Source organism: Bos javanicus, chromosome 20 (genome assembly GCF_032452875.1).
Source record: "Bos javanicus breed banteng chromosome 20, ARS-OSU_banteng_1.0, whole genome shotgun sequence".
Lineage (NCBI taxonomy): Eukaryota > Metazoa > Chordata > Mammalia > Artiodactyla > Bovidae > Bos > Bos javanicus.
Window position 1 is genome coordinate 48,851,487 of NC_083887.1, and position 25,324 is coordinate 48,876,810.

General features: G+C 36.1%; 1 pseudogene; it reads left to right on the top strand.

Annotated features, from left to right (window-relative positions):
- The first annotated feature begins 9,975 nt into the window (after nucleotides 1–9,975).
- On the top strand, nucleotides 9,976–11,217 carry LOC133233365 (large ribosomal subunit protein uL1-like; annotated as a pseudogene).
- Nucleotides 11,218–25,324: the final 14,107 nt, after the last annotated feature.

Here is a 25,324-nt window from a genome sequence, read left to right on the forward strand (position 1 = left end):
TGTGATTTAATTGACAGATTTTTAAACTGTACATAATTAATGGAGAAGTGGATCTTAAATTGTTTGCTGTCTCATCATTTATGAACAGAGTATAAAAACTCCTTAATCTCAGAAGTAATCAGAGAAATGCAAATTTGAGAAAAGAGAAAACTTTACACTCATGACATTGACCCAAATACTAAAAAAGTTAAGTTACACAAAAGTCTGATCAAGATTTGGAACACAGAAAGCATCCTGTGGGCTTCCCTTGTGCCTCAGTGCTGAAGATACTGCCTGCCTGCCAATGCAGGAGATTTGGATTTGACCCCTGGTCCAGGAGGATCCCACATGTCATGGAGTAACTACATGAACTGCAGCTACTGAGCCTGTGCTCTAGAGCCCGAGAGCCACAAATACTGAGGCCTGCACACCCAGAGTCCATGCTTCATAACAGGAGAAGCCACCACAGTGAGAAGCCTGCACACCCAACTCAAGAGCAGCCCTGCTCACTGCAACTAGAGAAAAGCCCTCAAAGTCAAAAATAAATAAATAAATACAATTATTTAAAAAAAAAAAAGAAAAAGAAAGCATCTTGTCTCTAAGTATAAGTTTGTCAACAACCCTGAAAAGTCATCTGGGAGTATGCAATGAAAGTGGTTATTTGTATACCACAAGATTCACCTAGATTTTCTATCTATCTGTCTAATCTCCATTGTATACATCCAAGAGAAGTTATTACAAAAGTACTTCAAAACACTTCACATTGGTAACTGTAATGTATTTGGGGGTTTTAAGATCAATTAGCAATAACCCAGGATTTCATCCTATTCAAATATCAGACATAGAGTATGGAATATAGTCAACAACAAACTAGATATATACACAGCAGCATAGGTTGAACTAGCATACATAATGATGAATGAGAAAAATCAAGAAGTGAAAAATATATGTATGTAAGTTAAACGTTACATACAGGCTAAAACACACAACTAAATATATGTGTTCAAATGCCTATACAAATAGACATACACCATTTTTTTAGTAAAACTTCTAAATGGGAAGATCCCTTGGAGAGGGACATGGTGGGCCACTTCAATATTCTTGCCTGGAGAATCCCCATGGATGAAGGAGACTTGCAGGCTACAGTCCATAGGGTTGCAAAGACTGAAGAGACTGACTTAGTGCTCCTGGAGTTAGGGAAATAATAGTGGAGATTTAGGAATAGAGTGAAAAAAAACAAAAGAAAGGAATTGTCCATTTTTGGCACACTGATGATAACATATTATGAACAAGAGCACAAGTTTGACATTTTAAGTTAGAAAATTAATGAATGAATATTATACTGGTTTGGGGCTCTAGATTCTGTTTCCTTTGTGTTTGGTTTATTTCCTCGCCAATTGCACATATTAGGTACTGCTAGAATCCCAGGGACAGGGGAGCCTGGTGGGCTGCCATCTGTGGGGTTGCACAGAGTTGGACACCACAGAAGTGACTTAGCAGCAGCAGCAGTGGTAAAGAACCCGCCTGCTGATGTAGGAGACACGAGACATGGATTTGATCCCTGGATCAGGAAGATCCCCTTGGAGAAGGGCATTGCGACCCACTGCACTACTCTTGTCTGGAGAATCCATCGGACAGAGGACGTTAGCGGGCTACAGTCGATAGGGTTGCGAAGAGTTGACTACAACTTAATTGACCTAGCACGCAGCAAGCACATGTTCACTTTAAATCTGATCTTCTGAAGTTCTTATTCCCTCAGTGCATTCATCATTTCCAAAACTTCTTGTTGGAGAAGGTCATGGAGAGGACTTGACTGTTGGTTGACCTGCAAGCTGGATCCAGATAATCAGAGATTCTTCCCCTATCCCCCACCCCAGAATGTATGTTCCCACCCATCATTCCAACGCTAAGAGCTATTTAAAGGACACAGCTCTGAGAGAGTGAAGTGTTGTTGAGACCATCTGGACTGAATATGTGACCAAACCCAATTAAGGTCTCTGTATAAACTTAAGATTCTGATAGGCAGATGCTGAGAACTACTTGTCTTGTGGCTGCCAAGACAAGTCTCATGTGTAAAGTTCCCTTGCTTATTAAACCTGCCACTTATTAACCAAGAATGGTCTGCCTCTTCTACCTTTTTGTTTGGTCTCTTCTTGCCCTCCTTGTACAGGGACTAGTTTCGAATTTCACCCAGGTGCCAAACCAGCAATAGTGGAGTAAGCCAGGAGACTAAAGAAATGGGTCTTAGGAAAAAGGCATCCACAGGGGAAATCCCAGTGGTGGTGTTCAGTCACGTCCAACTCTTTGCAGCCCTATGCACTGTAGCCCTCCAGGCTTCTCTGACCATGGAATTGTCCAGTTAAGAATACTGGAGTGGGTTGCCATTTTCTACTCCAGGGGATCTTCCCAACCCAGGGATCAAACCCGGATCTCTTGTGTCTCGAGCATTCACAGGCAGATTGTTTACCACTAAAGCCACCTGGGAAGCCCAAATAGGCCATAAACCTCTACATGGGGAGGCTCCTCTGTTCATGGTATTTTCCAGGCAAGAATACTGGAGTGGGTTGCCATTTCCTCCTCAAGGAGATCTTCCTGATGTGGGGATTGAACCCGCATCTCCTGCACTGGCAGGCAGAATCTTTACCACTGAGCCACCTAGGAAGCCCTTTACTATTCACTAAATTTCATTCATCTGCACAATTTTAAGCCAATGTCAAACATATATAATTATTACAACTTTAATCATTGTGTTGTTAATTTTTAAATAATTTTCTCATCTGTCCAGTTAAGTTTACTATTTATATAATATTTAGATTTTTTCTTATTTAATGATTGCTATATAGATGCTTTGAGCTCAGTTTATTAGATAAAAGAACATTTTCTATTTATAATGTTTACAACTTTGAGTATTTATATTCAAGAAAAAATTATGTTTCCATTCTTCATAGTTTTCTTTTTTTAATTTCTAGTTCAACTTTTCAATTATCTAACCTAAGTATTGCATACCCTAAAGTGTCACCTTCTTAACTATAGTTACTATAAATGTTTCTTTTCTCTATTACATTCTTTTAAAAAGTGATTTCTGGTATTGAGTGCTAGAGTGTTTATTTTTCTTTTAAAATTAATATGTTCATTCAATATAGTTGTGTAATTTATTCCAGAAATTTCTCAAACTTTGTAGGCCCAGATTACAACATAGATTCAATTTAGATAATTTGTTAAATGACTATGTTTTTAAAAAAAAAAATAAGGAAAAAGAGATTGATGTGAAAAGTTTTCATTATGAAAAACAGAATTATAGAGATGGAGAAAGTTAGAAGATGAAAGTGGATTTGAGTCTCAAAAAGATAGAAAGAATTTCTGTGAATGTAATTGACCTAGAAGAAAAAGAAGGAGTGACTAGAGATTTCTGAGGAGAATTTAGTGTCACATCAGGAGACACTAAGGAAGTGGGCAGAATGTAAGTAAGCAGAAGAGGGAACTGATTTTCCAGGAATTTGGTTGTCTCATCTCTGTAAACAATGAAGTTACCAAGCATGATAGAACAGTTTAAAGGATACAAGAAGGCTGTCTCATCAAGTTTCTGATTGTTACCTTGAATTATTTTCATGGGTTTTACAGATACCAAATCAAATCTTGTAACAAAATCATATTACTGCATATTTCTTGCCAGTTACCTTACATCTTTTGTATTTCTCTAGACTAATTGTACTGAAAAACCATCATTATCATCATTATATGCCCAGTGTTTTTAATAGAAATACATCTACTTTAATATTTCATGAATATTACAAACACATTTCATTATTTATTATTATTTTTAATAAGGAGGAAATTTATTCAAACATTTATTTTATAATGTGTAATTGTGTCTGGGAACTGAATAGTCAGAAAAGACTTATGATGGGCTAGATTGAGGACTAATTTAAAGAATGAAAATAGTCTTTATATTTTCTCACTATATAAATTCTACATGTATAAGGGAACAATATGGATTTTCCTTAAAAATAGAGCTACCTTATAATGCTGCATTTCCACTCCTGGGTATATATCCAGAAAATGATCTGAAAGGATACACTCACCCAATATTCATTGCAGCACTGTTCACAATAACCAAAACATTAAAACAATCTAAATGTCCATTGACAGAGGAATAGATAAGAAGATGTGGTACATATATACAATGGAATATAACTCAGTCATTATAGAGAATGAAATAAGACCATTCGCAGCAACATGGACGGACCTACAGAGTCCATACTGAGTGCATGAGAGCAGACAGAGAAAGATAATTCATACTGAATGAAGGAAGTCTGACAGAAAAAGATAAACATCATGTGACAGTCCTTATGTGGGAAGTCTAAAAAGAAATGATACAATTGAATTTGTTACAATAGACTTACGGACTTAGAGCAGCAACTTAAAGTTGCCAGGGAGGAAAGGGTTGGGGGAAGAGACAGTTTGGGATTGATATGTACACACTGCTATATTTAAAATGGATAACTAACACAGATCTACTTATAGCACAGGTTACTCTACTCAATATTATGTAACAACTTAAATGGGAAAAGAATTTGAAAAAGAATAGATATATGTATATGTATAAGTGAATCACTTGGCTGTACACCTGAAACTATTACATCATTGTTAATAATACTTCAATATAAAATAAAAATGAAAAATAAATTATACATAATTTTATATATACATAAATACACACGTAAATATGTATAAATGCATACGTGTGTGTGTGAACTATGCAGTATGACCTCCTCTGCTTCATTGTTGTCAACTCTTAAAACATGGAGAAAGTGCACAGACATACATGTTTGCATGTATACAGTTAAATAGATATACATATATATATATAATTAACACAAAACTTGTATTTCTTATTTATTTTGGCAACTGATGTCAAACTTCAAGACAAATAAAATGGCAGGTCAATTATGAAATAGCCTAACATAATGACGTAATTCACCAAATTGATTGCTGTTCAATTAAAGAATCCATCACTTTGTGCAATTAATTTTACTAAATTGTCAGTAAACTGTCCAATTTGCTTATTTCAGTTTATTCATTTGAACACTGTTATATGGATGTTTTTTAAAATTCATAAAATTGGAAACCAAGGTCAAATCACCATTATAACAAAATAAAAGACATCAGGTTTATAACCGGCAAAATATCTCCTGTGCTATCCTAAAACGTACCTCCCTGTCACAGATTGTGAGTTATGTCATCTAGAAATTATTGAAAAATAACACAAATATCAATAGGGAAAATGTTAGAATGCCAAATTACATTAATAAGAAAATATTACACTGCATATATAAAGTTGAAATGTTTTCAACTGGTGTAAATATATTTAATTTCAAATATTACTGGCTCAGATATAAAATAATAAAGTAAAAATGTATACATTATTTAAGTATAGAGCATATCTTTGATAATTTATAAGTAACATTTTTCCATAATTTTCTTTTGAAATAACTTGAACTAAAAAAGAAAGCATCATTCAGATCTGAATGAGGATAAACAACATATCCCTTCTCCCTTCAACTGCATCTGTTTATCCTGCAATGCTCTCAAATAAGAGACTTAGGAATCCAAGAACTGTCCTCTGATTTTGGCTCAGAAACATAGGTTGTCTGAATGAAAGAGGATTCAGGTTTTAGCAAAATCGGCAGTGTACTTGAAGATTAGCCATTAGCTTCAAATACATGCCAACAGCAGCAGCTGGCCTTTAAAAGACTCACATGTTCATTTCATTTCTGCTCATTGATTTATCTAAAATGAGTGAAGAAGAATAAACAATAAGAAAAGGAGGACATGAGTATCTTACAGTGTTTTTCACTGTTCTGGAGTTAAATTTAATTATTTTTGTCATTTAAGGGTCAGTAAATTTGCATGTAATAGTGAATATTTGGGACCATATCTCAGAAACTTTCTCAGACAATAGTCTTCATATAATATGCACTATGTGTATGTATGTACATATGTGTGTATTTAAGTATGTTGGTATATGCCATACAAGTATGTGAAAGGGGAGAAGGAAAAGGCAACCCACTCCAATATTCTTGCCTGGAAAATCCCATGGACAGAGGAGCCTGGTAGGCTATAGTCCATGGGAATCACAAAGAGGCAGACATGACTGAGCAACTTTCACATACGTATATACATACACATGCACATAGATATATGCATACACATACATATATACACACACACATATACACATGCATATATACACAAACATCATTGAAAGTTTACAATTAATATGAAAAGTAGAAGCAACATATTAAAAAATGCATAATTTGCTGTCTTTCTTGACTATGTATCAAGATTACATAGCTACCTATATGTAGAGGTGCTGATAAGTAACTATGATAGCTGGCTGTCAGCATTATTTTAATACCATATATGAGAGTCCAAGGTGGCACCATCAGTAAAGAATTTGCCTACCAATGCAGGAGACACAAGGGGTGTTGGCTCAATCCCTGGGTCAGGAAGATCCCCTAGAGGAGGAAATGGCAACCCACTCCAATATTCTTTACTGGAAATTCCCATGGACAAGGAGCCTGGCTGGCTACAGTCCATGGGATCAAAAAAAAGCCAGACACGAGTTAATGACTAAACAACAACAACAAAGATCACTCTAGCAATGAGATGAAGAAGGCAATGGCACCCCACTCCAGTGCTCTTGCTTGGAAAATCCCATGGATGGAGAAGCCTGGTGGGCTGCAGTCCATGGGGTCGCTAGGAGTCAGACACGACTGAGTGACTTCACTTTCACTTTTCACTTTCATGCATTGGAGAAGGAAATGGCAACCCACTCCAGTGTTCTTGTCTGGAGAATCCCAGGGACCAGGGGGCCTGATAGGCTGCCCTCTATGGGGTCACACAGAGTCAGATACGACTGAAGTGACTTAGCAGCAGTAGCAGCAATGATAGCTATCCAACAGTGGGTGGAAGGGTTTGGGACATAAGCCTACAGACCTAGAGATGTAGAAGGACATGACTGGGGACTGTCTTGGGGCTTCAAAGGGACACCTCTGTAGCTAAGCATGTTTAGAGAAAATCTGAAAAAAAATGTGTGGCATGTCATTTCTAAAGATGGGATGGGTTTATATGAGTGAGATTTTTCACTCAATTGTTTGTAATAACCTAAACACCTTTTTTCAATCTCCCTTGACATTATACTTCCAAATGATATCATTCAATTTGCATAAAAGTTCTTCCAAATGGCAATGTGTTGTCTTAAGAAACAGAAAATATGGAAATTCAAGAAGATATCTGCAGTGTGTTTTGCAAATCTGTGAGTTGAATAAATTTTGAAATCATTAAAAATAAAGTGAGAAAATTTCCTCTTCTCACAGGATCTATCATTATGGGAACATCTGGCATTTGGAAAACAGATATTAAAATAAAATTCATGAAATTTTCCAATATTGTGCACATTATATAATTGATCTTTTTAAGCAGATTTTTCAAGTTAGCTGTTCTTGTTTTCCTCTCAAAACATATTTTATATGACCAAAATTTTCTATGTTATATTAAAAATATTTTAATAAGAGAATTATAGTATGGTTTTAAAAGAAAATTAAAAGTATAATAACTTCATGGTTTGAGAAATTATTTAAGACAAATCAAAACTATACATCATATTCCCAGGAAGGAAATAAACTAAAATATCTCCACCACATAACATCTCTTATCTTCTTGGATAAGCAGCTGTGTGTTGTCATATATCTGTACTGTTTGAAAAACAAAATGCGTAATTAGTGGTCATTAAGACAGTAAGGTTATTCTGTGCACATGCCAGTCTTCTTGATGTCCCCATGCAAGGGAATTCTTGTCTAATAGTAAAAACAGAAGCAACATTTTATTTTAATGGCCATGAAAGACCATGTCCAATCATAATTTAGAGTGACTTTTCTTCAAAGTCCTTAATTACAGGTCACTTCAGTGGTGCAGCAGATGGTAGAATGTAAAGTGGATAACAAGACACAAAGACAGGTAGCAGCGAGTTTGAGGGAATTTCTTCTAAGATGTCAGTCTTAGCATTTGGTGACATTGGGACTCCCAGGGTAAGATCATGGGTGGAGTCAGTGCTAATCTTAAATCACTTAAGAACTGATAATTGCTTTAAGTCTAACAATCAAGGGCTGTTAGTTATCACCTTGAGAAAAAAGTACACAGAGTTGTCTTTTGTAAACAAAATACTATTTCTCATTTTTTATAACTTTTTATTAGGAATCAATAACTTAAGATGTATGTCTGGTGAACCAAAAATAAAGAAATGAAACAGAAAACATTTGGAGAACTTAATTTGTATTAGGCAGGACATTATTAAATACATCAGTGTAAACCAGTATATATATTTTTATAATTCATACAGGAAAATATCTCATGATCTCTTTAAAATCCATTTCTGTTGGTTTGACTATCCTTGGAGATGAAAGAAAGATAGAGGCTAGGTTGTCCCAACTTTGAATGGAAGGACCCAAGTGCCCCTGGGATCTAGTGATAGTTATTTTAACATTCTAGAACTCGTCTACACCAAGATCACCAAACCAGTTTAAATACAATAAAAAAAAGTCTACAAGGAAAAAAAAAAAAAAGATACTAGAATTGGGTGAAAAGATTCCTCAAGCAAAATCAAAGCCAGTAACAACCAGAGCAGAAATAACATCAGAATGCTCTTAAATTTTTCTTATTTGCTGCAGTGGATTAAATGGAGCTCCATTAACTAACCATATCTAAAACTTTGAGAGTGAACTACTGTCTGGCATGATTGAGGAATTTTGTAATCTCCAAATTTCACTAGAGTAGCACTCAACACTTCAGCATAATAGTATGTATAAATACAAAATTAGAAAATAGGCAGTTCTTTTGTGTTTTAGAAATAAGAATCTAGACTCTGTAGCACGTCCTTTTTATTTGGAATCGACTTTTTCCCCCCCAAAGTCAATAAGTAACATTATGTTCAAACAATAATGACAATACTAACAAACAAAATGTGTTTATAAGCTCAGGATAAAAGCTACCAATAATTATTTAAATATTTTATCACTAAAGGTGGCATAATTGGGCTTAGAGAGGTAAGCAAATTAGATAGACCAAATAGATACCTTTAGGAAAAATACCTTAAACAAAAAAAAAAACAAAAAAAAAGACTCAATTTTCCTACTTTACTCATACATTAAGTTGATTTTAAAACAATGACATTATTGTGTTTTTATCTTTGAGTAATAATCCTTTAAGAAAAGTACAGGACAAAGGACAAGGAAAACTTTTTTTCCCCCTTTAATTAGGAAGAAAAGTGAAGTTGCTCAGTCGTGTCTGACTCTTTTTGACCCCATGGACTGTAGCCTACCAGACTTCTCAGTCCACAGGATTTTCCAGGCAAGAGTACTGGAGTGGGTTGCCATTCCCTTCTCCAGGGGATCTTCCCGACCCAGGGACTGAAACCGCGTGTCCTGCATTGTAGGCAGACGCTTTGCCTTCTGAGCCACCAGGGAAGCCCAATTAGGAAGAAAGCATTGCCTAAGTATCACAGTTTATTGCTAAGTGTGAGGATATTTAGTAGACTTAGTAAGGACCAATCAAAGGGAAAAAAAAAATCTACCTTGGCAAACTACAGTGCAACTGATCTAATACATACACACACACACACATATATATAATATACATATATAATAATTCTTTTTATATTCCAATTACAGATAATGCAAATTTCATTGAATGTATTAGAATTTGGTTAACTTAAAACATTGTCCTGGTCTTATTATCTCAGAAAACTCAAGAATGCAATTGAGATAGAAAGAAATGATGACTTTTTCCTTCTTCTCTTATAGACTCTTTGGCTAGTCCGATAAATGATGTAAGACAGATTAATGAAAGAAAAACACATTTAATTTAATTCTGTACATATAAGAGGCTCAAGGAGAGTCAGGTTAATTTGCATTCCTCTGCTAAGGAGAAGGGGGCGGGGCCTGGGACTTCAAAGGCAGGTCCATTGGCAGCAAAATAAAAATGTTTTTCCTGCTCTCTTCAGGTTATCCCAATGTCACCTACCATGAGCAACAAAGTCTTCAGAGACACCTTCTAGGAGGTGGTGCAGGGGAACCAGTGTGGGAAGTGGAAGCTTTTGGAGACAGTGGAGCTTCAGGTCAGTCTGAAGAACTATGACCTCAGAAGGAGAAATGCTTTGGGGACATGCAAGGAAAGTTATGACAAACCTAGATAGCATATTGAAAAGCAGAGATACTACTTTGCCAACAAAGGTCCGTCTAGTCAAGGTTATGGTTTTTCCAATGGTCATGTATGGATGTGAGAGTTGGACTGTGAAGAAAGCTGAGTGTCGAAGAATTGATGCTTTTGAACTGCGGTGTTGGAGAAGACTCTTGAGAGTCCTTTGGACTGCAAGGAGATCCAACCAGTCCATCCTAAAGGAGATCTGTCCTGGGTGTTAATTGGAAGGACTGATGCTGAAGCTGAAACTCCAATACTTTGGCCACCTCATGGGAAGAGTTGACTCATTGGAAAAGACCCTGATGATGGGAGGGATTGGGGACAGGAGGAGAAGGGGATGACAGAAGATGAGATGGCTGGATGGCATCACCGACTCAATGGATGTGAGGCTGGGTGAACTCCGGGAGTTGGTGATGGACAGGGAGGCCTGGCGTGGTGCAATTCATTGGGTCACAAAGAGTCGGACACGACTGAGCGACTGAACTGGACTGAGTTGAAGATTAAGTCTTCTACATGCCCCAGGTTCTCTGCATGTGTTCTGGAGACCAGCACCACTGTGACGAGGCCAAGGTTGTGGATTTCCCCGACATGGACATGGTTAGATACTGAAGAAACCCAACAAGAATAAGAAACTGGTCAAGAAGATGGCCAAGAAGTATGATACCTTTTTTGTTTCAGAGTCTGATCAAACAGATCCCACATATCCTCAGTGGAGGCCTGAATAATTCTGGCAAGTTTCCTTCTTTGCTGACCCACAACGAGAATGTGGTGGCCAAAGCTGATTAAGTGAAGTCCACCATCAAGTTCTAGATAAAGAAGGTGCTGTGTCTGGCCATAGCTCTTGGCCACACAAAGATGACAGATGATGTAAAAAATCCACTTAGCTTTCAAATTCTTGGTGCCACTGCTCAAGAAAACTTGGCAGAAGGTCTTGGTTTTAACATTAAGAGCACCATGGGGAAAGCCCAGTGCCTGTACTAAGGTACAAGCTTAATAAACCATACTCCCACCATTTATAAAACAACAACAATAACATGATTTTCCTGCCATGTAGACATAATGGGACACAGAGAAAGCTTTGAAAAAAGATGTGTTGCTAAATTCTACCCAGACTATCAAAACCAGCTTATAATCTTTGTAGTTATCTCTGTAGATTACTCTCTTCTTGGTATGGACCCTCCCTCTAAATTCTTATAGGCAGTTAAGTAAACTTCCAGACTCTTTAGTCTCTTAAAACTAATCAGCCTAAAATAATGCTCATAACAAGGAGACACATTTGTGGTGGCAGACTTTGCTCCCCTACAAGATTCATATGGTCCTAAATTTGCATGGGCCTTACTTACAATTCCTATTTTATTAAGATATTATAAAATTGTTATCAAATTAAAAGAATCAAATAATGCAAACACTTTGAAAAAGAATCACTAATCATGTATCAAAACTAAAATTAAAATTTTAATAGATAGATTTTTGTGTTAATAATAATCTAGCAAAAAAATCTCAGTTACAGAAAAAATGTTACATAAAGCCACAGAGATAACAATAAATAAATACAGTTGCTACTGCTGCCTAGGAGAGACATTCAGAACCTCTGCATTGGTAAAGCTCTCCCACATACTATGAGGACTGCCCTGGTTGTCCAGTGGTTAAGAATCAATGTTGCAATGCAGGGGATAAGGGTGTGATTTCCCAGTAAGCTAACTAAGATCCCACATGCCATGGACCTAAGCCCGCATGTCACAACTAGAGACTGTGTGAGCCACAATGAAAGAAACTGCATGAAGCAAAGAAGATACTTCATGCAGTCAAAGATAAATAAATAAATAGCCATTACAAGGAAGACACACTATTTAAGAGCAGTATTTATTCTGATTGGCCTATGCTTTTTCTGAAAGAGTTGTTAGATATTTTGAATATCTTTGCTGATTTTGGCAAACTGTTACCTGTGTTGAATTTCAATGTGTAGGCTGCCATCTCCTGCTAGTTCAAGATGTTAGGCACTGGGTCTGTGAGTGGCTTTATACTGTGGTCAACTAGGGGGATAATCCTCTTGACCATAAAAAGGGAATTTATACTTGAGTCAAGACAGGAATGTTCATGAAGCCATTCCATGTTCCATGGGGTAGAAGCCATTGAGCTATCTCAGGTCCAAAAGAAGGCAAAAGTTAAATCATTGTGTTTTGAAGGTTAGAAAGGAAACGCAGAGTTCTTTCTTCTGCACATAAAGTTCCAGTATCTGCAGAGCTCATCCAAGTTTTCTTCAAGTAGCTTACACATCTCCCTAAATTTAGCCTATGAAATTACCTGCCCCTATAAAAACTGACAACTACCACACCCTGGTGTCCCCTGCCTTCCAAGATGGCCCAACTCTTGTCTGTGGAGTGTGTGTCTCCTTGAATTAACCGTCTTTTGTTTTACTGTGGCCTGTTCTTGAATCCTTTACTGTGTGAAGCCAAGAATCTACACTCAGCGGCTGTTCCAGGGACTTGCCTAAGACCTGGAACGTGACCATTCTCTCAGAGTGCACTTTTTTCCCTGTAACACTAGCCCCAAGTACTTCTCATCTTATTTTGAAATAAGGACATTGAACATGTAGTTGGTTTAGGAATAAGGTGGGCTCTTAATCTGATATGATAAGTGTTTTATAAGGGGGTGAGGATATGAAGACTGAGAAACCCTGGGAGAATGTTTAAAGGCAGAGATTGGAGTTATGCACCTGCAGTAAGGAACACCAATGATTCTGGCAAAACAACAGAAGCCAGAAAAGTCTCTACAGATTTCAAAGGGAGCATGGCACTGCTGATACAAGAATTTCAGGCTTCTAGGCTTCAAAACTGACAGAACACTTTTACATTGCTTGAGCTTCTTAGTTTGTGGAATTTCATCATGGCAGAAACTATTATTTCTATCTAAGGAAATGTTCACCTAATTAAAATGAATGTTAAACTATTATATTTTATGCCAGTTACATTCCTAGGAAGATTGCTTTTTGTGTTGATTCTTCTTCCACAAAAATAAAAGCACAAGAGTAGAATATAGAATCCCTGTCTTCCTTTTTCTATGATGTTTGTACTTAGTTCAGTCTTTAAAATCCCCCAATTCATGTTCTTACACAAAAAGATTTCAGACAAAACCCCTACAGTACTCTTGAAAATATTTCAAGTCGTGACATGCTTTATCAAGAAGCAAAGTCTCCTACACTACTTCTTAAACAAAGACATATAGTCATATCTGAAATGGTCTACTTATAAACTATTTCTGTTAACAAAGACAAATGAAGTTTTTACTTTATTTTTCTACAAAATTGCCTGTTACCTAGTAGGCCATTATTAAATATTTCTTGACTATGTGATTATATTAATATATGAATGGATGTAAAACAAAAAGTAACTGTGATAAGTAGCAATGAAATTGTACTTAAGATTTGCTTTATAAAGTTTATTTGCTTTATAAACTACAGAAGGAAAAATTCAGACAGAGGCATTATCTGTTTTTAAGGTAATAGCATATTGCTTGGGATATAGAAAGAAGCTATTATTATTATTTTTCTTTTTGCCTCTTATTTTGCCATTGTAGTTATGTAAACAAATACGCTTGGAGAAGGAAATAGTGATCATCTTCAAATGTTCTAGTACTTTTCTGTCAAGAATGAGTACGGATTCAGAAATGCCAAGCATTAAAGCACTAATAGAATCATCCATAGTTAGGAAATAGGAAATTTCCCTCTAGGTTTGACTCACGATTATGGTCATAAAATAGTTTGACCCAGAAGCACTTAAGAAGTGCCACACAGTGAAAGGATTATGTTAATTTGGATTATATATGGATGCAAGTCTGGGAAAGCTATGTATCGTGAAGGTTCTGTTGCTGAATTAGAAGTTGTTGGGTGCCTAGGCTCCACAGACATTGAAAGATTTTCTATTCAAAGGTAGGCAGCTAAAATGACTTCATGCAAGTTTTGAGGAAATTATGAATGTTAGAATGTATTGCTCTCTATTATATTAGAACATATATCCCAAATTTCAAGAAATCAGCTTCTGTTGTTTTACGAACAGTACCAGAGATCAACTCTCTGGCATTCAAATCAATTGATGAGATTTATCCTTTTTAATTCAGTCAAAATATATTTAGATGTGGTAGAGGGGGAAACAACATAAAGGGTTTTAAAGAATATTTATATATCCTTACATGCCTCTCAAACTATAATTTTGTTCCTCTTTATTTTTAAACTTTGAGGCATTTCTCACAGTTTCTGATAAACCAAATTTCTTCCTTCTTGCTTTTGAGTATACGTGTATATTTTATATACCGTCAAGAGATGGGAATTCTTTATAAATCTTTTTTTAATTTATTTTAATTAGAGGCTAATTACTTTACAATATTGTATTGGTTTTGCCATACATCAATATGAATCCGCCACGGGTATACCCATGTTCCCAATGCTGAACCCCCCTCCAACCTCCCTCCCCATACCATCCCTCTGGGTCATCCCAGTGCACCAGCCCCAAGCATCCTGTATTCTGCATCAAACGTAGTCTGGCGATTTGTTTCTTATATGATATTACACATGTTTCAATGCCATTCTCCCAAATCACCCCCCCCCCACAGAGTCCAAAAGACTGTTCTATACATCTGTGTGTCTTTTGCTGTCTCGCATACAGGGTTATCGTTACCATCTTTCTAAATTCCATATATATGCGTTAGTATACTGTATTGGTGTTTTTCTTTCTGGCTTACTTCACTCTGTATAATCGGCTCCAGTTTCATCAACCTCATTAGAACTGATTCAAATGTATTCTTTTTAATGGCTGAGTAATACTTAATTGTGTATATGTACCACAGCTTTCCCATCCATTCATCTGCTGATGGACATCTAGGTTGCCTCCATGTCCTGGCTATTATACACAGTGCTGCGATGAACATTGGGGTACACGTGTCTCTTTCAATTCTGGTTTCCTTGGTGTGTATGCCCAGCAGTGGGATTGCTGGGTCATATGGGAGATGGGAATACTCTACCACCTGACCTGCCTCCTGAGAAATCTATATGCAGGTCAAGAATCAACACTTAGAGCTGGACATGGAACAACAGACTGGTTCCAAATAGGAAAAGGAGTACGTCAAGGCTGTATATTGTCACCCTGCTTATTTAACTTATATGCAGAGTACCTCATGAGGAATGCTGGACTGGAAGAAGCACAAGGTGGAATCAAGATTGCCGGGAGAAATATCAATAACCTCAGATATGTAGATGATACCACCCTTATGGCAGAAAGTGAAGAGGAACTAAAAAGCCTCTTGGTGAAAGTGAAAGAGGAGAGTGAAAAAGTTGGCTTAAAGCTCAACATTCAGAAAACAAAGATCATGGCATCTGGTCCCATCACTTCATGGCAAATAGATGGGGAAATAATGGAAACAGTGAGAGATTTTATTTTCTTGGGCTCCAAAATCACTGCAGATTGTGACTGCAGCCATGAAATTAAAAGATGCTTACTCCTTGGATGAAAAGCTATGACCTACCTAGACAGCATATTAAAAAGCAGAGACAAGAGTTTGTGGACAAAGGTCCGTCTAGCTACTACCATAGCTTTGACTACTACTACTACCACTAATTTTCCAATAGTCATGTATGGTTTTGAGAGTTGGACCATAAAGATTGCTGAGCGCTGAAGAGCTGATGTTTTTTGAACTATGGTATTGGAGAAGACTCTTGAGAGTCCCTTGGACTGCAAGGAGATCAAAGCAGTCAATCATAAAGGAAATTATTCCTGAATACTCATTGGAAGGGCTGATGTTAAGGCTGAAACTCCAAAACTTTGGCCACCTGATGCAAAGAACTGACTCATTGGAAAAGACCCTGATGCTGGGAAAGATTGAAGGTGAGAGGAGAAGGGGATGACAGAGGATGAGATGGTTGAATGGCATCACTGACTCGATGGACATGAATTTGAGTAAGCTTTGGGAGATGGTGATGAAGAGAAACCTGGCGTGCTGTAGTCCATGGGGTCACAAAGAGTTGGATACGACTGAGCGACTGAACTGAATTGAACTTAACTGATATATTTTGCGTGTGTATTATTTCTTAATATCATTTCCTAGATGTATTGGATTTGATGCACAGAGAGAGAATTGACATTAAGCTGTCATTTTGAAAATAATAATGCCTAAAAGGTTCATTTCCAGGATTTGGTAAATGTCATACACTGTGACTTCTTGGACTTGGATCAGTATGTGTTAAAACCAGTTTTAATCTGATTTTATTCTGATCCTATTGAAAGGTTGTTGTTGAATCACGCGAATACACCGGGATTCTTGGCCCCCGGAGGACAAGAATTCAATCCGGGGCCAGAGACGAGGCTTGATCGCTCAGAGCTTTTGTGTAGTAAAGTTTTATTAAAGTATAAAGGAGATAGAGAAAGCTTCTGACATAGGCATCAGAAGGGGGCAGAAAGAGTACCCGCTTGCTAGTGTTAATAATGAGGTTATATAATCCAAAGAATGTCTGGAGGTTGTAAAGACCTCCTCCGACCTACTCCCATAATTTACATTTTAAGATAACACTGTCCTCAGGCAAGATACATCCTTGTAAAGACCAGGTATACTCCCATAATTAACTTTTTAAAATAACAGAAGGTTGAATCCAAAGACTGTCCTTAGGCAGGATACATTATTGGTATATAATCCTAAGGAATGTGGAGAAAGAAAAAAAGTTTGTCCTTTTTTCCTCCTTGAGAATTCCAGACCCCTCTCTCTTTGGGGACCCCTAGACTCCCTATCAACCTGCCTAGGAACTGACTCTCTCACTATCGTTTCAGAAGCATCTTCTCACCAGTTCCATCTCTTGGTATTTTAATACACACTCAAGTTGACTCACCAGAGGTGTGTCTTAAAGTACAAAGTGTTGTTTGGATTTCATACAGCACTAACATCAATGGAGAAGTCACAATTAAAAAGAATTTATTCTTTACACAGCTAGCTGATTTCATTATTGACATCTATGCTTTTCAAGGGGTCTTAATTTTTTATGTTCAATTTAAAGCTAATATATTTTGTATTTTCGAGCCAACAAGACAAAAGAATTTCTGTAGCTAATGAAATAAGATCTATTGGTCTCACAGACATGTGGGACAGAAGATGTGTGACTGACCACATTTTAAGAAGGTGATTTGATTTTCATATCGGAATACATTTGGGGACCAACTTTGAACAATAACTTGTCCCTTAAGGTTCCTGGAATCTTGTACTTTTGCTAGTGAAAGGTCCTGACAAACTGAAATGCAAAGAAACTTCTCCCATTTAAACACTTTCCACATTTACAATTTTCTCGCTATGTCTCAGACTAGTCAAGTTGTCAGACACAAATGAAAACAGACTTCCCTTTATGCAATGCTTTCTATGGCCCTATAAATAGTAAGTCTCCCTGCTTGCCAGTACATGGGAAGCCAACCATTGTTTTCTTTTAGAATCACAGTATGAAAGTTAATATTAACTGGACCATGTTGTAGTTTCTTTTAAAGATATTTAACAAGGAGCCACCAAAATCTTTGTAGGGAAATTGACCCAGACAATTTAGATGCATTATTCATAAATCAGAAACAAAACTGCTTCAAAAGATTCCCAAATATGAATCGATAAAGCCTTGTTCCAGCACCATGATGTAGTTGGGTGGTTAGTAAGTGTTATGATCATATAATTTATTATCCAAACCTGCGTGTTTTGGAGTGAATGAGGGGAGTTATTAATTGTTCAGGAAAACAAGCATAATGGAAATGTCTTGGGCAAGCTTTAGCGTATGCTTACCCAGTTTGCAACTTAATGAAATCTCTCAATATCAAGTAGTATCTGATGGGCTTGTGTTTCAACAGACAAATCCATAAGGTATATGTTAATTATGTTTAATTAGCAGATACATATACAGTAATATACAGATATTTTCTTATTCTAAAACCACTTGATTAATAAGAAAATAAAACCCCAGACTTGACACTTCTTAACTGTATGGTCCAACTCGTTTAACTAATTGACCGATATGGAAACACACATTAATATTGCTTAATAAATACTTTGCTGTGTGCTTAGTTGTTCAGTCATGCCCGACTCTTTGGGCCCCATGGACTGTAGTCTGCCAGGCTCCTTTGTCCATGGAAATTCTCCAGGCAAGAATACTGGAGTGGGTTGTCATGCCTCCAGGCGATCTTCCCAACCCAGGGATCAAACCTAGGCTTTTTTTTTTTTTTTTTACCATGTGAGCCACCAGAGAAACCCTCTGAGCCACCAAGGAAACCTGCCATAATATTTGGAATGCTTTGTCAGAAAACTAATATTGTTCCAGTGTATAATAATAATATAAAACTATTGGTTTGCTAAATTTGATTTTATCATTCATATTTAAGCAAATGAAAAATAAGTACTATTTCCAGATGTTACACATTATGCACAAATGCTCATGCTTATGAATCAAAATTGTAGATGAATCTTTTACTTCTACCATCACTGCCAAAAGATTTTTCTTTTTTTTAAGAAATCCCCATCCAAGAAGTTAAACGTCTCTGGCACTTTATGTAGGTTAGTTATCCCAAATTATGGATCCAGGAGGCTCAATCTTAAGTACAATTGAGATTTAAAATTGCTTTTTGTCTAAAGCAATTATAATTTATAGGCTTGCTGCCTGAAAAAGAACCCATGTGAATGTATCTTTACTTCCTTTTCTAGTGCAAAAATTATTGTTCTGTTCCAAGCACATTTTAATAAAATGATAGGTCAATCTAACAGTTTCTGGTCTTATTTGTGAATTTTATATGACAAACATATTTAGGATATTTCATAACTCAATGTATTTTCCCAGTTGTCCTAGTTAACCTGTAATTGTGTAACAAACATGCTTGATTTGAAATCGATTACTGTCAATGTGATTAATCAGCATCCCAAAGTAAAATTTATTTACTTTACAAATCAAATGGGTATTTTGATGTACAAATTTATATTATAGTTACTTAATCCAATGTTAATTTTTTTTTAATCTTCATTATTTTAACAAGAAGCTTAACTTATATGTAATGCTTTTATAAGCTTAGGTATTTTGAAATTTAATTATACATTTTCCCTCTTTACAACCTATATTATGATCTAACCGAGTTTGTTTAGAAAAATCTATAATCATTTTATAAATGCCAATGGTTTTAGTTTATCCTTTGCATAGGTATGTTAATTAAAGATATGCTTGTTTTTTTCGTTTTGTTTTATTTTCATCAATGTGAAAAATGAACTCTGATACAAGTACAAAATTAGAATAAGACAGATTACAAGGCTGAAATGGATTGTAAATCAACTTCTGTACTGTGAATATTTTATAGCAGGCATTTGCAAAGTAAAAAATCTGACATTTATACAGCAATGCATGCATAATTTCCCTCTTACATGTTATTTCCCTGAGATGAAAGTAATTTTAAAATGCAAGGTCAAAGAAATGATTACCCCTAACAAATAGTAATAGAAGTTGAGGACAAGTATCAGGAAGCAGTTTGGCATTTTTCTGTTCTGTAGAGCATTTAATATCTAATTAGATATTAGACACCTTCAGATAAGACTAAGAAAGTTGAAGTAGGAAATCTTTGCTGGAGATAACTTCAAAGTAGATAAATCATTCCGTTAATTTAATAGCTGTTTTGTTTCTGGCCCAAACACAGTTGAACTGTACTTGTGGGACTCCATTATCTCCTATATCTGATAAATGGTATGACCAGGACAACCTCAGTCTCCGCAGGAGAGACACTGAACAAATTGTCAGCATGATTTACATACAAGTTGTCAACAGCATCTGGGTTGCTCTGTGAAAGAATGATGGGTAACAGATGTTCTGGGAAATGCTACCATCTGCCCTTTCTCAAAATACATCCCCTGTGAAACAATACATTTGAATGGATGCCACCGTGATACCTTTCTTTTGAAAAACTTGAACATCCTCAATATTTCAATGTTACTTGTGGCCATCACAAAAGCAAACGGGCTTAAGAGTATAAATGCAATCAGGCTAAGTAAGCTGACAGATCCTTAAAAGGTCTTTAAATTTAGTCACATAGTTTGGAAAGAGAATGCTTGATGACTCTCTAGGGGGTATACTGGAAAAATTGTATCAGGAGGTCAAGAACTCCACTTGTGCTTATCTATTGAATGATGTCACACTAGTGTATTATTTCATAAGCGATTTGTTGAAACTCTGCAGTGCTTTCATAATATTTTAAAACTATTTGCTGCATGCACCTGTTGTATAGATATAAACTTAGCAATGTATCAGTGTGTGGAAGGTTAAGTGTGCAACAGTTGATCAGTACTAACAATAGTAGTGGGTCAAGGTTCTCAACAGGAAAAATTACCCACTTTCTTAATCCATTTCTCCTCAATATGAATTATTTTTTTTAAATAAAATATTTCTTCTATAGAAAGGGTGACAAGATAGGTATTTGCTGGACTTGGAACCCAATGTGCAATGAAAAATTCCATTGAATTTAACTGTATTTTAAAAACCTACCAGTTTTATATACCAAATTATTAATAAGAACATTATTTGTAAACATACAATTAATGCAAGAAAACATTCACAATTTTTTTTCTCTGTGGATTTGTCTTATTTCAAATCCTAATGTATAGACTCCTTAAGCTTGTGATGATAATACATGTTTTAAAATAGGATAATAGAACACTTTCTAACACCATATACAAAAATAAACTCAAAATGGATTAAAGATCTCAACGTAAGACCAGAAACTATAAAACTCCTAGAGGAGAACATAGGCAAAACACTCTCTGACATACATCACAGCAGGATCCTCTATGACCCACCTCCCAGAATATTGGAAATAAAAGCAAAAATAAACAAATGGGACCTAATTAACCTTAAAAGCTTCTGCACATCAAAGGAAACTATTAGCAAGGTGAAAAGACAGCCTTCAGAATGGGAGAAAATAATAGCAAATGAAGCAACCGACAAACAACTAATCTCAAAAATATACAAGCAACTCCTACAGCTCAACTCTAGAAAAATAAATGACCCAATCAAAAAATGGGCCAAAGATCTAAATAGACATTTCTCCAAAGAAGACATACAGATGGCTAACAAACACATGAAAAGATGCTCAACATCACTCATTATCAGAGAAATGCAAATCAAAACCACTATGAGATACCATTTCACACCAGTCAGAATGGCTGCGATCCAAAAGTCTACAAATAATAAATGCTGGAGAGGGTGTGGAGAAAAGGGAACCCTCTTACACTGTTGGTGGGAATGCAAACTAGTACAGCCACTATGGAGAACAGTGTGGAGATTCCTTAAAAAACTGGAAATAGAACTGCCTTATGATCCAACAATCCCACTGCTGGGCATACACACTGAGGAAACCAGAAGGGAAAGAGACACGTGTACCCCAATGTTCATCACAGCACTGTTTATAATAGCCAGGACATGGAAGCAACCTAGATGTCCATCAGCAGATGAATGGATAAGCAAGCAGTGGTACATATACACAATGGGGTATTACTCAGCCATTAAAAAGAATACATTTGAATCAGTTCTAATGAGGTGGATGAAACTGGAGCCTATTATACAGAGTGAAGTAAGCCAGAAGGACAAACACCAATACAGTATACTAACGCATATATATGGAATTTAGAAAGATGGTAACGATAACCCTGTATACGAGACAGCAAAGGAGACACTGATGTATAGAACAGGCTTATGGACTCTGTGGGAGAGGGAGAGGGTGGCAAGATTTGGGAGAATGGCATTGAAACATGTGAAATGTCATGTATGAAACAAGATGCCAGTCCAGGTTCAATGCACGATGTTGGATGCTTGGGACTGGTGCACTGGGACGACCCAGAGGGATGGTATGGGGAGGGAGGAGGGAGGAGGATTTTAATAATTAAAGAAAAAAAAAAAAATAAAATAGGATAATAAAGGTTCATCCTAACAGGCACTTAATAATATATGTGAAAATGATATATACTTTGCATAGTTTACTATGATTTTTATTATAATGATCCTGAGAAATTTTAAGAACAAAATGCCTTTCAATATTAAAAATTATCTTATTTATGCTCTACATTTTATCACACTTAAATGTATCAAGATTCTCCTACAAATTTCTGCTTACTTGCTCAGTCATGCTCAGCTCTTTGTTTTGCATGGACTGCAGCCCACCAGACTCCTCTCTCCATGGAATTCTCCAGGCAAGACTACTGGAGTGGGTTGCCATTCCCTTCTCCAGTGGATCTTCCGGACCCAGGGATTGAACCTGTCTGCGTTGCACGCAGATTCTTTACTATTTGATCTACGTGATGCTTACAGATTTGTTAGAGATGACAGTATTATGGTAGTGGTGGTTTAGTCACTAAGTCTGACTCTTGCAACCCCATGTACTGTAGCCCACCAGGCCACCAGGCTCCTCTGTCCATAGAATTCTCCAGGCAAGAATACTGGAATGGGTTGCCATTTCCTTCTCCAGTATTTTGGAAACAAGATTCACAAAAGTAGCTTAATCTTAATAATAATTCTGAGCAAAAAGAAATATATATTTCTTTGGAATTGAATATATCATTGTGAGAAGATTAGATTAGCCTGAGAGTGGAATCATCTACCCTCAGATGTACACAGGACCCTCATGGTTGGTCAGAATCTTGATATTAAAATAATTAAATTGTTGGGCTTCCCTGGCAGTCCAGTGGTTAAGACTTGTGCTGCCAAGGTAGGGAGTGCAGGTTCTATCCCTGGTAGGGAACTAAGACCCCACACACTATAGGGAACAGTCAAAAAAAATTTTTTTAATAATTAAGATCACACACATGCACACATCCAAACAGGAAAGTAATAGCCAGCTAGTATGTAAAAACATACATATGAACCCCTGAAAACCAGCCCAAGCCAAGTCTCTTTCATGTTAGAATCCTAGAAAGGACTTATCTTCTTCACTTTTATATTTTAATTTCATTTTATCTTCTTAGCTTTTCACCATCATCTTTCATAAAATCTGCAAAGGAATTGCCAAAGATAGTTAGATAATTCTGATACAAATATCCACTGCGGATGCTTTGAAAATTTAATTTACATGAGCTAATATGTCAAATTAATTTCATAATTTGTTTTTGTTTGTTTACTTATTTGTTTTTATCAACAACAGAGATAAGAACTTCATGATAATTCATTTATCTATGATAAATTTGGCTAATTTTTCTATTTGCACCCACCCATAAGTTGCAGATATAAGTGAGTCATCAATATGTACAATTATAGTTTACAGCAGAGGGCAAGGATGAATGTTCTTTTATTAGAGATAACATGCAACATATAGGAAATTGATTTTAATGATGGCCAACATTTTCCAGTCTTATCCCTGATATCCATGTTTTTTGCTATGTGACTTTGCAATCTCTCTCACTAAAAAGCTTGAATCTGTTTCCCTAGTACCAAATTTTGAGTTCAGACAGGTAACTCACTTAGGCCAATGGTATGTTAAAATATGTGATACATAAATAGGCTTGAAAAATGCTCATGTGTATTAATTTTCTCTCTTGTTTCTCTTGGAATGGCATGAGAATTTAACTACTGGAGGATGACGGACCACACGGTCTTCCCAAAAGAGGCTATTTCAGGTCATCTTAAGGCCAGAAGAATCTACAAGCATGTGAGAAAACCCTACTAAAATTGAAAGATGAAATATACATGAACTTGCCCAATTAAAATCAGTGGAATCCCCCTAGATGTGTGAGTTAAATAAATGTTTAATGATACATGTCACTGAGATTTTGTGCTTGATTTCTACATAGCATAATTGTGGTAGTAGGTAACTAATGTACAAATGCACAAGGCTATCCTTTGTTTGTTTTTATTGTTTTGTTTTTGACCAGCATAATATTAAAAAATGTGATTTGAATGGATGTACTTAGAAAGGCATACATCTTCCAATTAACTGGAATCAAGTAGATCCTACTGTTGTATGCCCAAATCACAGATTTATGTTATTTGCTTGAATTTTGTAAACTTTTACAGCTCTTGATCTTTAGGGTATTATAAAATATTCATTCTTTGTAAATTGTAAAGTACTTGACACAGACTTTGGTTTTACAAATCTAGTTGTAATAAAAGTATTTCAAGAAATCACTCAAATACAGTTCACGTTGTTAACTTGTCTTGTAGGGTTTGTTAGTTTTCAGGACCAATGTCATATAGAAAACCCAAATAACGCACTTCCTAGCATTTTAAATAGTAAAATAAGAAATTAGAAGAAAAAAAAAAAGCAAAACCTGTCTTTGGTTGCAATAGCACTGAACAATTTTTCATAATTAAATTTTACTTTCAGTAATGAAAAATCTAGTTCTGAAATTAGTTAGATTTTCCAAATATAATCAAAAAGTTCAGGTAGTTTTGTTGATGTGTATTTAGGTAGTTAAAATTATTTCATTTCATTAATATTTTGGTCATGGGTGTCTTCTAAAATGTTATATTAGGTGATAGCATATCAAGCTAATAGACAGTCATAAACATATTGCATAGATAAATGTTTAATAATTTATATGGTGCAAAATCCATCACAAATAGCTCCTTTCCAAAGCATTTTATTTTCCTGAACTGCTCTAAACTTCATTGGTTCTTCTTTTTTTTTTTCCCCCCCCCATTGCATTCCTCTATTCTCTATTCTTTCATTTGATATGTATAGTTCTATACTGAGTATATTTTCAATATATACTAAAAGACGATGCTATGAAAATGCTGCCCTCAATATGCCAGCAAATTTGGAAAACTCAGCAGTGGCCACAGGATTGGAAAATGTCAGTTTTCATTTCAATCCCAAAGAAAGACAATGCCAAAGAATGCTCAAACTACCTCACAATTGCACTCATCTCACATGCTAGTAAAGTAATGCTCAAAATTCTCTAAGCCAGGCTTCAGCAATATGTGAACCGTGAACTTCCTGATGTTCAAGCTGGTTTCAGAAAAGGCAGAGGAACCAGAGATCAAATTGCCAACATCTGCTGGATCATCAAAAAAGCAAGAGAGTTCCAGAAAAACATCTATTTCTGCTTTATTGACTATGCC